Source organism: Silurus aristotelis, assembly GCF_946808225.1.
Source record: "Silurus aristotelis genome assembly, chromosome: 8".
Classification (NCBI taxonomy): domain Eukaryota; kingdom Metazoa; phylum Chordata; class Actinopteri; order Siluriformes; family Siluridae; genus Silurus; species Silurus aristotelis.
The window spans coordinates 30776542-30789089 of NC_139581.1; the positions used below are offsets into that span (position 1 = coordinate 30776542).

The 12548-nt window shown below is 40.7% G+C and overlaps 1 long non-coding RNA gene across 1 annotated transcript; it reads left to right on the forward strand.

The window, feature by feature from the left end:
- The first annotated feature begins 9087 nt into the window (after positions 1 to 9087).
- Positions 9088 to 9648, forward strand: LOC310730260. Its single transcript, XR_014534777.1, has 3 exons — positions 9088 to 9102; positions 9165 to 9276; positions 9352 to 9648. It is a non-coding gene; the product is annotated as an uncharacterized lncRNA (long non-coding RNA).
- Positions 9649 to 12548: the final 2900 nt, after the last annotated feature.

The window sequence follows — 12548 nt, forward strand, 5'->3', positions numbered from 1 at the left end:
TTATCCTTATAACCTTTTCATACTTTATAGTCAGATTATATTTTAATATAATGTTATACTTTATTTCTACGTTCTCACACAATGTATGAATGTGTATTTGACAAATAAAATTTTTATTTCTTGCAGGAATTTTTAAAGTTCATTTGCTCGTTCACTGAGCTTGCAGGCTCGGGGTGGGAGAAAGAGGAGACAAGTGACTGGTTTACAAAAAACACGACTGAGTTTATTCAGCCGTAAACACGCTTTCACAATTTAGTTTCAATTTTCAGTGGTTAAGTCTGAACACAAGTGCACGCACAGATTAATTCTATGTGATGAAGCATAAAGTACAAAACAGAGATACTGTGGTTCATCTGGTTGAACTTTGTCTATAAATTGTGAGGCTGCAGATTCAAATCCTGGTCAAATAGTTTAAGAGTAAATTATACCACAAAGCAGCTGCTTGGGGTGTATAAGCTGTGTGAATACAAAATTATCCAAAATAAAGCAGATGAAAAATGAAGACCACATTGTATTTATTTACACATCTATTTCTATACTTTCAAGTTATTTTTGCATTTCATAAAAATATAAACCACAAAAAAAATGCTCTATTGTACCCCCTTGTGGAGAAACTGATACATGAGTGACCAGAGATAAACTGGTTAGTTTGAATTGGATTTGCATTGGCCAATCAGAGAGTGTTATATTATATAAGGCGGGCTTAGACCCCACTATCCAATAAGATACATTTTAGGCGGGGCTTCGCCCTGATCTCCGTTATTGTGCCTCATATTGCAGTTGGCTGTTGAAATGAAACATCGCTAAAAGCGTTCCTCCCAAACTTTCATTTCATTTCGTGTACACGGAGAGCGTTTTCACACCAAAATGCAGTTTTCAGATTGATCCGGATTAATGTGGATGTAGACTGAAATAGATGCAGCTTGCTGACCACCTGAACCTGAATTCATGGAGGTGAAGTGAAAGGTAGGAGCGTGTAAGGAGCAGCTGAAGGAAAATCACTTCCACTCCTAAAAACAACAGCAGTAAAGAGTTGTTGGAAGTTCAGTCAGTTTGAGCTCTGACACAATTCGCCTTAAAACAATTATAAACTTATCAGTATTTTATTAACAACAGTTGTTTGGATGTGTTTCTTTCTTCCTCATTTACTAACCCATTCATTAAGTACTTGTGTTGAGGCACAAACTTCTGCCCCCATCCAGGTCCTGCATTCCTGTGGCCAACAATGTTCTTTCCATTTCCTGCTTAGAAGATGACAATCTCCAGCTTCTGTCCAGTGAACTACATGTCTGCTCCTGTCCTTGTCCTGCAAGCTCCTGTCATAGGGACATTATGCTCCTGCTCCTGTCTACAACCTATAAGACCAATAGAGAGGGATAGATGGTTGAATGGATAGATAGATAGATAGATAGATAGATAGATAGATAGATAGATAGATAGATAGATAGATAGATAGATAGATAGATAGATAGATAGATAGATAGATAGATAAACAAGCAGTTGACTTTTTGAAAAAAAAAATCATATTTTTTCCACAATATCTTTGTTTGTGTTTAGCAGAAGAAAAGCTTTGATATTAATGTTGCACAGTGTAATACAGTGTATGAATGAATGAGTTTTAATATTATCGGTGGGAGAAGCATGTTTCTGTTATTCCACTAGAGGGCACAATAGTGCATGATTGATTGATTAATGTTTTTGTGGCGCTCGTTTCAAAAGGTTCTATGAGATCTACAGTATTGTGTTGGATTTTATGGTAAAGGTTCCCCCCTGAGCCCAGAGGTTGGTGGTTTAAATCTGGAAGTCTCTGTGATTGTGACACTGTTTGTCTGGAAAAATGTGTCCTTGTTTTTTTTTCTCCTCCATTATGGATCTACATTCTGCATCTGCAGTACTTGTTCCTTGGATCTTCCTGTGACAGAATGAGAGTGTATGTGATGTTCTCTTTCAAGGTGTGTTCCTGCTTATCAGGGTCTTAAACCTGTTTAAAGTGTGTGTGTGTCCGAGTGGCGGTTTGTGACTGGAGGGTGCAGCTTGAGAATACTTGCGGTGAGAATCACACACATTTCTCATTTATCTATTACTTTTCTCTGTTCCAGTGAGTGGGGCTAAAGGATCTTTATAAAGAAAAGGAGAAGAAAAGAGCTGAGAGAGAGAAAATCTGAGCTCTGTGTGTGTGTGTGTGTGTGTGTGTGTGTGTGTGTGTGTGTGTGTGTGTGTGTGTGTGTGTGTGTGTGTGTGTGTGTGTGTGCGTGTGTGTGCGTGTATATGTGTGCACTTGTGTTCAGACTTAACCACTGAAAATTGAAACTAAATTGTGAAAGCGTGTTTACGGCTGAATAAACTCAGTCGTGTTTTTTGTAAACCAGTCACTTGTCTCCTCTTTCTCCCACCCCGAGCCTGCAAGCTCAGTAGATGAGCAAATGAACTTTAAAAATTCCTGCAAGAAATTAAAATTTTATTTGTCAAACACACATTTATACATTGTGTGAGAACGTAGAAATAAAGTATAAAATTATATTAAAATATAATCTGACTATAAAGTATGAAAAGGTTATAAGGATAAATAAAAATATAATATGTATATATACACACACTGGAAGAAAGAATTATATATATAATGTATATACACATACAACTCGATAATCATATGCACACTGAGCACTAAAGGAAAACTATATAATATAGTTGGCTGAAGTTTCTACTCTCAGAAATGCTTTCCACAAGGATCTGGAAACATTTTTTGATTGTGGTCCATCATGTATTTGCCTTGGATTTGTCAACTGCATGCTCTAAATCTCCAGTTCTGCCATATTGTGAAGATGTTTTATAGAATTAATATCTTCTAATTGGGGAGAACATTGCAGAAAACAGAAGGAATTTTCATGGACATGGATCCTGTTTAATCCATGTAACATCATCTGAAGCAGAGCTCAAACCCTCAGTACCAACAGACAGACATTTACAATACCTAAACCAGTTACCTGAAGTTCACCACAGCAGGTAACAGAAATTATGCCCAAAGAAAGAAAGTTTCATTACCTGAACCAGGCCTCCAACCTCTTTGGGAGTTGTGTTTTTTTTTAGAGCTGAAGTATGCGAGATGTGGCTCCATCAATATTTATGATAAACTATTCAAAAAAACCCACTGAGCCAAAAGCATTTCACATCTGTGAGCTCAGTGCAACACCATCATTTTATTAATTTTTCAGTGCACCTGATTAGAAGCCATACGACCGGCTCGAGGCAGAAAAGTAGCTCAGTGGCTTAAGACTGCTGCTCTTAATTACCTGTATCCCTGGTTTAAGTCCAGCTTCAGATTACTCCAGTGCTTCTCTAAATGTTTTTATTACAACGTTCTCTCTACACTAATATGTGTGTGTGTATGGTAAGGAACAGAAGATCTTCTTCTTCTTCTTTCGGCTGCTCCCATTAGGGGTCGCCACAGCGGATCATCCGTCTCCATACCACCCTGTCCTCTATATCTGCCTCTTTTACACCAACTACCTGCATGTCTTCCCTCACCACATCCATGAACCTCCTCCTTGGCCTTCCTCTTTTCCTCCTACCTGGTGGCTCCATCTTCAGCATTTTTCTACCAATATAATTCATGTCCCTTCTCTGCACATGTCCAAACCATCTCAATCTCGCCTCCCTCACCTTGTCACCAAAACATCCCACATGTGCTGTCCCTCTAATAAACTAATTTCTAATCCTGTCCATCGTCGTCACTCCCAACGAAAACCTCAACATCTTCAGCTCTGCTACCTCCAGCTCCACCTCCTGTCTTTTACTCAATGCCACTGTCTCTAATCCATACAACATCGCAGGTCTCACCACAGTCCTATAAACTTTCCCTTTCATTCTTGCAGATACTCTTCTATCACAAATCACTCCTGCTATCACTCTTCTCCACCCACTCCACCCTGCCTGCACTCTTTTCTTTACTTCCCTAACACACTCTCCATTACTTTGCACTGTTGACCCCAGGTACCTGAACTCCTCCACCTTCTCCACCTCTTCTCCCTGCAACCGCATCACTCCACTGCCCTCCCTCTCATTCACACACATGTACTCTGTCTTACTCCTACTGACTTTCATTCCCCTTCTCTCCAGCGCATATCTCCACCTCTCCAGGCTCTTCTCAACCTGCACTCTACTCTCACCACAAATCACAATATCGTCTGCAAACATCATAGTCCAGGGAGACTCCTGTCTGACCTCGTCCGTCAACCTGTCCATCACCAACGCAAACAGGAAAGGGCTCAGGGCCGATCCTTGATGCAGTCCAACCTTCACCCTGAACCAGTCTGTCGTACCTACTGCACACTTTACTGCCGTCACACTGTCCTCATACATGTCCTGCACCACCCTCACATACTTCTCTGACACACCTGACTTCCTCATACAATACCACAACTCCTCTCTCGGCACCCTGTCGTACGCCTTCTCTAAATCCACAAATACACAATGCAATTCCTTCTGTGTAGTACTTCTCCATCAACATTCTCAAAGCAAATAAGGCGTCTGTGGTGCTCTTCCTCGGCATGAAACCATACTGTTGCTCACAGATGGTCACCTCTTCTCTCAGCCTGGCTTCCACTACTCTTTCCCATAACTTCATGGTGTGACTGATCAACTTAATTCCCCTGTAATTACTGCAGGTCTGCACATCTCCCTTATGCTTAAAGATCAGTACCAGCACACTCCTTCTCCATTCCTCAGGCATCTTCTCACCTTCCAGAATCCTGTTAAACAATCTGGTTAAAAACTCCACTGCCATCTCTCCTAAACATCTCCACGCTTCTACCGGTATGTCATCTGGTCCAACCGACTTTCCATTCTTCATCCTCTTAATCGCTGCTCTCACCTCCTCCTTACTAATCCTATCTACATCCTGCTTCACCAACTCCACATCCTCCAACCTTCTCTCTCTCTGATTTTCCTCATTCATCAGCTGCTCAAAATACTCCCTTCATCTTCTCAACACACTCTCCTCACTAGTCAACACATTTCCCTCTCCATCCTTTATTGCTCTAACTTGCAGTACATCCTTCCCAGCTCGGTCCCTCTGCTTGGCCAATCGGTATAAATCCTTTTCTCCTTCCTTAGTGTCCAACCTCTTATACAGCTCCTCATATGCCTTTTCCTTGGCTTTCGCCACATCCCTTTTAACCTGCTGCCGCATCTCCTTGTACTCCTGCCTACTTTTCTCATCACTCTGTCGATCCCACTTCTGTTTTGCCAATCTCTTTCCCCTAATGCTCTCCTGCACTTCCTCATTCCACCACCACGTCTCCTTGTCTTGCTTTCTATTTCCAGATGTCACACCAAGTACTTTTCTAGCTGCCTCCCTCATCACTCCTGCAGTAGTTGCCCAATCATCCGGCACCTCTTCACCACCACCAAGCCCCTGTCTGACCTCTTCCCTGAACCTCACACTACACTCTTCCTCCTTCAGTTTCCACCATCTTATTCTTCTTTCAATCCTTACTTTCCTCCTCTTCTTCTTCGCCTCCAAAACCATCCTACAGACCACCATCTGATGCTGTCTAGCTACACTGTTCCCCGCCAACACCTTATAGTCTCCAATCTCCTTCAGGTTGCATCTCCTACACAGAAGATAATCCACCTGTGTGCACCTTCCTCCACTCTTATACGTCACCCTATGATCCTCCTTCTTCTTAAAATACGTGTTCACCACTGCCATTTCCATCCTTTTAGCAAAATCTACCACCATCTGCCCTTCCACATTCCTCTCCTTAAAACCATACCTACCCATCACCTCCTCATCACCTCTGTTCCCTTCACCTACATGCCCATTAAAGTCTGCCCCAATCACCAATCGTTCTTTCCTAGGTACACCATTTACCACTTCATCTAATTCACTCCAGAATCTTTCTTTCTCCTCCATCTCACAGCCAACTTGTGGAGCATAGGCACTGATGACATTTATCATCATCCCTTCAACTTCCACCTTCACGATCATCACCCTATCAGAAACTCTCTTCACCTCCACTACACTCTTACTGTACGCTTCCTTCAGAATCACCCCTACACCATTTCTCTTCCCATCCACACCATGATAAAACAGTTTAAACCCACCTCCAATGTTCCTGGCCTTACTCCCTTTCCACTTGGTCTCCTGAACACACAGCATATCTACCTTTCTCCTCTCCATCATATCAGCTATCTCTCTCCCTTTACCCGTCATAGTGCCAACATTTAAAGTACCAACCCGAACCTCTACTCTCCTACACTGCTTCTTTTCCTGCCGTCTCCGTAGACGTCTTCCTCCTCTCCTTCTCCTCCTTCGGCCAACAGTAGCCCAATTTCCACCGGTACCCTGTCGGCTAACGATACCTGTGGCGGTCGTTGTTAACCCGGGCCTCGACCGATCCGGTATGAAATTCTCATTTGTGATCCGCATATTTGATTTGGCACATGTTTTACGCTGGATGCCCTTCCTAACGCAACCCTCCCCATTTACCCGGGCTTGGGACCGGCACTAAGAGTACACTGGCTTGTGCCCCCCTAATGGCTGGGTTGGTAAGGAACAGAAGATAAACCCCCTAAAAACCATTCATGCTATGTAATGGCTGATAGCTCAGTATGTTAAGACTGGTGCTTGCTGATATCTTGAACAGAGGTTCAAACCTTAATTACCTGTATTCCTGGTTCAAGTCCAGCTTCAGGTTACTCCAGTGCTTCTCTAAATGTTTTTATTACAACGTTCTCTCTACACTAATATGTGTGTGTGTATGGTAAGGAACAGAAGATAGACAAAAAGTTAGAGCTTCTTCAATTGTTTTGTTGTTTCTAACAAAGTTCTCGCTGTGCTAGTAGCTGTCTAGAACGAAAGATAAACCCCCTAAAAAAACACAGAGCAGTCAGCTCTGATAGCTCAGTGGGTTAAGTGTCGATACCCATTGCGGGTACTGAACCTCGGTTCAAGGCCGCCACTGAGCAGTAGGTGCTGCGCTTGGGTGGGACTGTAAACTCCAGCAGAAAGAAAGAAAGAGAGAGAAAGTCCGGTCCGTCCCACCTGGGCCTCCTGGAGAGGTGAAACAGGGGGTTATGCTGCTCTGGGCTCTCTCTTGTTTATATATATATATTATTTTTACTTTTTTTTTTTTTTTTTTTTTTTTTTTACTTATTGTTTGTTTTTTTTTTTGTTTTTTTTACTTACTTTTTTTCCTCTCTCATATATATTTTACTATCATTATTATCCTACTTTTCTACATTATACATTTATATATTACTATATATCTCACTCCATCCTTATCATCATATTACATTTTTTATAACACGTCCATTGCATTATTATCCTTCTCTTGACTTAAACACTTTAAAATACTAACGTTTACATAAACAGGTCTCATTGCTGCTTGAGACCAAAATGCTTCAGCTTGGATTTGAACCATTAAACAGAGAACCACAATTACAATATCTAAACCAACTGAGCCATAAACAAAGACAAGAAACTTGCTTGTTTTTAACATTTATTTGTTCATCATGCAGAAAAGGAGACCAAAGAACACACACAACATTAATGAGGGGTTTGAACCTAGAACATCAACACCACGACAACACTCTGAGAGCACTAACCATCCAAGCTAACGGTGAAGACACACAATGTTTGCTTTTTTTAAACCTCTAATTGTTTTCATCCTCTTGTGGAAACCAAGAACAGAAAACACACGCACCATATAAACGTGGTTCGAAACCAGAAAAACAGCAAGAATTCAAACGCAGCACTACCCAACTGAGCCACCGGAGGGAGACAAACAGCTTACTTGTTTTTTTATTTTTTATTTTTTTCTGTGGGAAACGATAACAAAAACCAAACGAACCATCAGAACGGGATTCGAACCCAGAAACTCAGCAAATAACACAATCGCAGCACTAAACAGCCGAGCCACCGGGGGGGGGGGGGGGGGGGGGGGAGACACAAAAAGCTTGGTTTTATATATATATATACACGCACACACACACACACACACACACACACACACACACACACACGCACGCACGCACGCAGGCAGGCACGCACTGTATTTTCATGTGGGAAAACAAAGTACACGAAAACGAAAACAAAGTACACATGCACCATTAAAACGGGATCCAAACCCAGATACACAACGCAATCGCAGCACTAACCAATCGAGCCACCGGGGGGAGACAAAGTTTTTTATTAATTTTTTTTTATTTTTAATTTTTTTTTTTATTTGAACGTACAACATATTTATTCCTGTACATGTTTAAAAAATGTTCAAAAAATTCTTTTGTTTACTTGTCCAAATACAGCGCTCTCGCCATACCTACTAACCCTTCTAACTGTAACCCATGTTGTCTCTCCTGTATCTGTGTGGTGTAGAGGTTAGAGTTGCAGTCTTTACTACACAATATTCCTAGTTTTTTTTTATTTGTATAGCGCTTTTAACAATGAACATTGGTTTAGTTTTCATTTGTTTTTTTTAATTAAAGACCAGGGGGGTCTTCCAGAAAGCAGGTTATGTGACATACCTGGGTATGTTTAAGGGTAAGTTCGTGGATAACCTCAACTTTCGGTTCCAAAAACAGAGGTAACTTTCTGGGTATGTATGTAACCATAGCAACTGACTCTCTGAAGAGTCTGCTCGGGAGCAGGTTATGTTTCAGTGTAACTTTGGCGTGCCCTTTTGATGAGGATCCTGTGGACGTAGAAGCACAAATTATACGAGGTTTTGTTTGTCGGGAGAGGGTTATAAGACTGCGTATTGATGTGTTTGCATACCCTAATGAATATTTAAAAGTGTTATCAAAAGATTCGTTAGTTTATTTATCACGTCTTTTAAAACCGCATATCGCAAATGCAGGGGCGCAATTAACAGTTTTTTTTAATATATATATATATATATTTAATATTTAGTCATATTATTTACATATTATTATACATGTATTCATTATGCGCACACACACTTTATACTTCCATTACATTCTGTTTCAGGGTTTCCAAATGTAATTGGGTGCATTGATGGCACTCACATTCCTATTAAAGCTCCACCAATAAATGAGGGAGTCTGTGTTAATAGGAAATCTATTCATAGCATCAATGTGCAGGTAACAACTTAATTTTTTCTTTTCTTAAAATCATTAAAGTCATTACTTTTTCCACTAACTAGGTAATATGTGAGGCAACCCAAATCACTACCAATGTCAAGGCAAAATGGCCAGGATCTGTGCATGATGCCAGAATTTTCCGCGAGTCATCATTATGCCAGACATTTCAGCAGGGTATGTTTTACTTTATACAATTGTTTTTTTTTTTCCTTTTTACTATATTTGTGCTGTACACTTCAATCATTACAGGACAGTACAATGGTTACTTGCTGGGGGACAGAGGATACCCTTGTCTGCCCTATTTAATGACACCCTACCCTGAACCTGAGCCTGGACCACAGACACGGTTTAACCTGGCTCACAGCCGAACACGGGCCAAGGTGGAGATGATTATAGGGATCCTCAAATCTCGGTTTCAGTGTCTGCGTGGGCTCCGGGTTAGTCAAGAGAGGGCATGTGACATTATAGTGGCTTGTGTTGTGCTTCACAATATTGCCACTATAAGAGGAGAGAGCCACCCTCCTTGTATTGAGGAAGATGGCCCACAGGAACACCTACAGATTTTAGAGGCCAATATATATATATATATAGGCTCCAGAAGGATTACACCTTATTAAATAAGGAATATACATTATTATTTTAAACTAAAGAAATAAATGGCAGGAAAAGTAAACGCTTTCACGATAGTGATATAATATTCAAAAGGATGTATGTCATACTTCATTATTTTGCATTATAATAAAACGGGAGCCAATACCAGATTTGTAATTTAATACACTCACGCATTTACTGTCTGTTATTTTTTGCCAAGCCAACTCTCTTGCTTTAGCCGATGCAGCTGTATTGCTTCTTTTTAATATTATTGGCTTAAACTCCTCATAAGAGTGCATTAAAACCTCCAACTCCGCCTCTGTGAACTCCGCCTCTGTGAACTCCGCCTCTCTAAACTCCGCCTCTGTGAACTCCGCCTCTGTAAACTCCGCCTCTGTGAACTCCGCCTCTCTAAACTCCGCCTCTGTGAAATACGCCACTCTCTTTTTTTCCCGCTTTGAGTTTCCATGGTGACTCGTGAAATCGGCGATCCATTGAAAATGTCTTTATATATGCACCGTGCACGCGCATTACCTCTGGGTAACCAGTTGGAGTTTGATTAAACTAACTCTTCTCAGGTGTTTTGGAACCGACATAATCATGGTATGCCTGTTTGAGGTAAATCAACCCAGAGGTTATGATTTTTCAAATGGTAAGTTAACCAAGCTTTCTGGAATACCTCCCTGAAAGGTTCTTTAAAACATACACTATTTGCATAATTCAGCCAGCAATAGTAGAAGGTGGATTTGAACAAGGAATCTCAAAGCATTGAAGTAAGGTTTTTAACCTCCAGGCCACAATCACTCACCCAATAACATGCTCTATTTTTTGCAGTTTTATTATTATTTTATATATATATATATATATACAAATAATTAATAAAGAAGCCAAAGCAGGATTTGAACCCTAACCATTACACAATAAGTACAAACCCCATAAACAACACCCACACGTCTACTCGAGTAGCTCAGTGGATTAAATGTCTGTACCTGTCACAGGTGTGAACCTCAATTCGTATCTCTCTCAGGTATGTTGTGAAGGCTGTAGGTTGGTGTTAATAAAGCCTGAGCCTTTGAACCAGACAAAAAACTTGTCAATTACTTTTTTGTTGTATGTTGATTTCTTTATGTTAAACCCAGTGGTAGATAGAGGTGTAACATTGATCTCTCCGCCGGTATCAAACAAATGCTAACTCCTGTTAGCCTGGCTTGAAGGTTCAGAGGTCTAAGACTCAAGCGTTTTAGACTGTGGTGATTAGGGTTATATATTGAGAGAGCTAAATTTCTTGTATATATATATATATATATATATATATATATATATATACAAATAATTAATAAAGAAGCCAAAGCAGGATTTGAACCCTAACCATTACACAGTAAGGAGCAACTCACTCTTATCCCTCTGAGCCATGAAGTCTGAAAACAACTCGAGCAATTAACATACAACATATAATTTGTTCCTGTACACATTAAAAAAAGATTAAAATATCTTTTGCCTGCTTCAGTGGACCAGGAGTTTTTTTTATTTATGTTTTTTTACATGAGTTTTTTCAACTTTCTCATTCATTTTCACCCAACTTTAGCACTCTCTCCAGACTTAAGGCAGATACAAAATGAGGTTCACACCCGTGACAAGACGTTTGCTGACGTTCCAGATGTTTATTTCACTGAGCCACTGGAACAGACACCTTAGAGAAGGTTTCTAGGGGGCTTATCTTCTGTTTAATACAATCACTAATACAAATATTTGATACAGAAGCTTTGAGATAACCCAAAGCAGGATACAAACCCTAATCACCACAGTCTAAAACGCTTGAGTCTTAGACCTCTGAACCTTCAAGCCAGGCTAACAGGAGTTAGCATTTGTTTAATACCGGCGGAGAGATCAATGTTACACCTCTATCTACCACTGGGTTTAACATAAAGAAATCAACATACAACAAAAAAGTAATTGACAAGTTTTTTGTCTGGTTCAAAGGCTCAGGCTTTATTAACACCAACCTACAGCCTTCACAACATACCTGAGAGAGATACGAATTGAGGTTCACACCTGTGACAGGTACAGACATTTAATCCACTGAGCTACTCGAGTAGACGTGTGGGTGTGGTTTATGGGGTTTGTACTTATTGAGTTATATTATTATTTATTGAGAATAAATAAGTTATAAAGATGCTGAAGAGGGATTCAAACTTGAATTGCCAGTCAGTGACACCACAGCTTTAGTCTTCTGAATGCTCTGGAACTAACACACACACACACACACACACACACACACACACACACACACTCTTGTTTTCGCTACATGGTGGGGACTCCTGACTGGGTGGTTACTCGTGCGGACACTGATTTCTAAATACATTAAGGCCACAATTTTAAAGCCAGATGTCTCTTTTGGATTTTTTGTTTCCCAAAAATCATCTTTATTTTCACAAATACACAAGTTTAGAGAGCTAAATTTTTGTCTGTTTTTTCTATTCTGGTGGGGATGTCCCTATTTTGTCTTACCACCAACCACCTCTAGGTGCCACTATTATAAATTATTTGTAGATTATCCAATTTATATGCAATTATAACTGTAACCCAGCCATTAGGGGGGCACAAGCCAGTGTACTCTTAGTGCCGGTCCCAAGCCCGGGTAAATGGGGAGGGTTGCGTTAGGAAGGGCATCCAGCGTAAAACATGTGCCAAATCAAATATGCGGATCACAAATGAGAATTTCATACCGGATCGGTCGAGGCCCGGGTTAACAACGACCGCCACAGGTATCGTTAGCCGACAGGGTACCGGTGGAAATTGGGCTACTGTTGGCCGAAGGAGGAGAAGGAGAGGAGGAAGGCGTCTACAGAGACGGC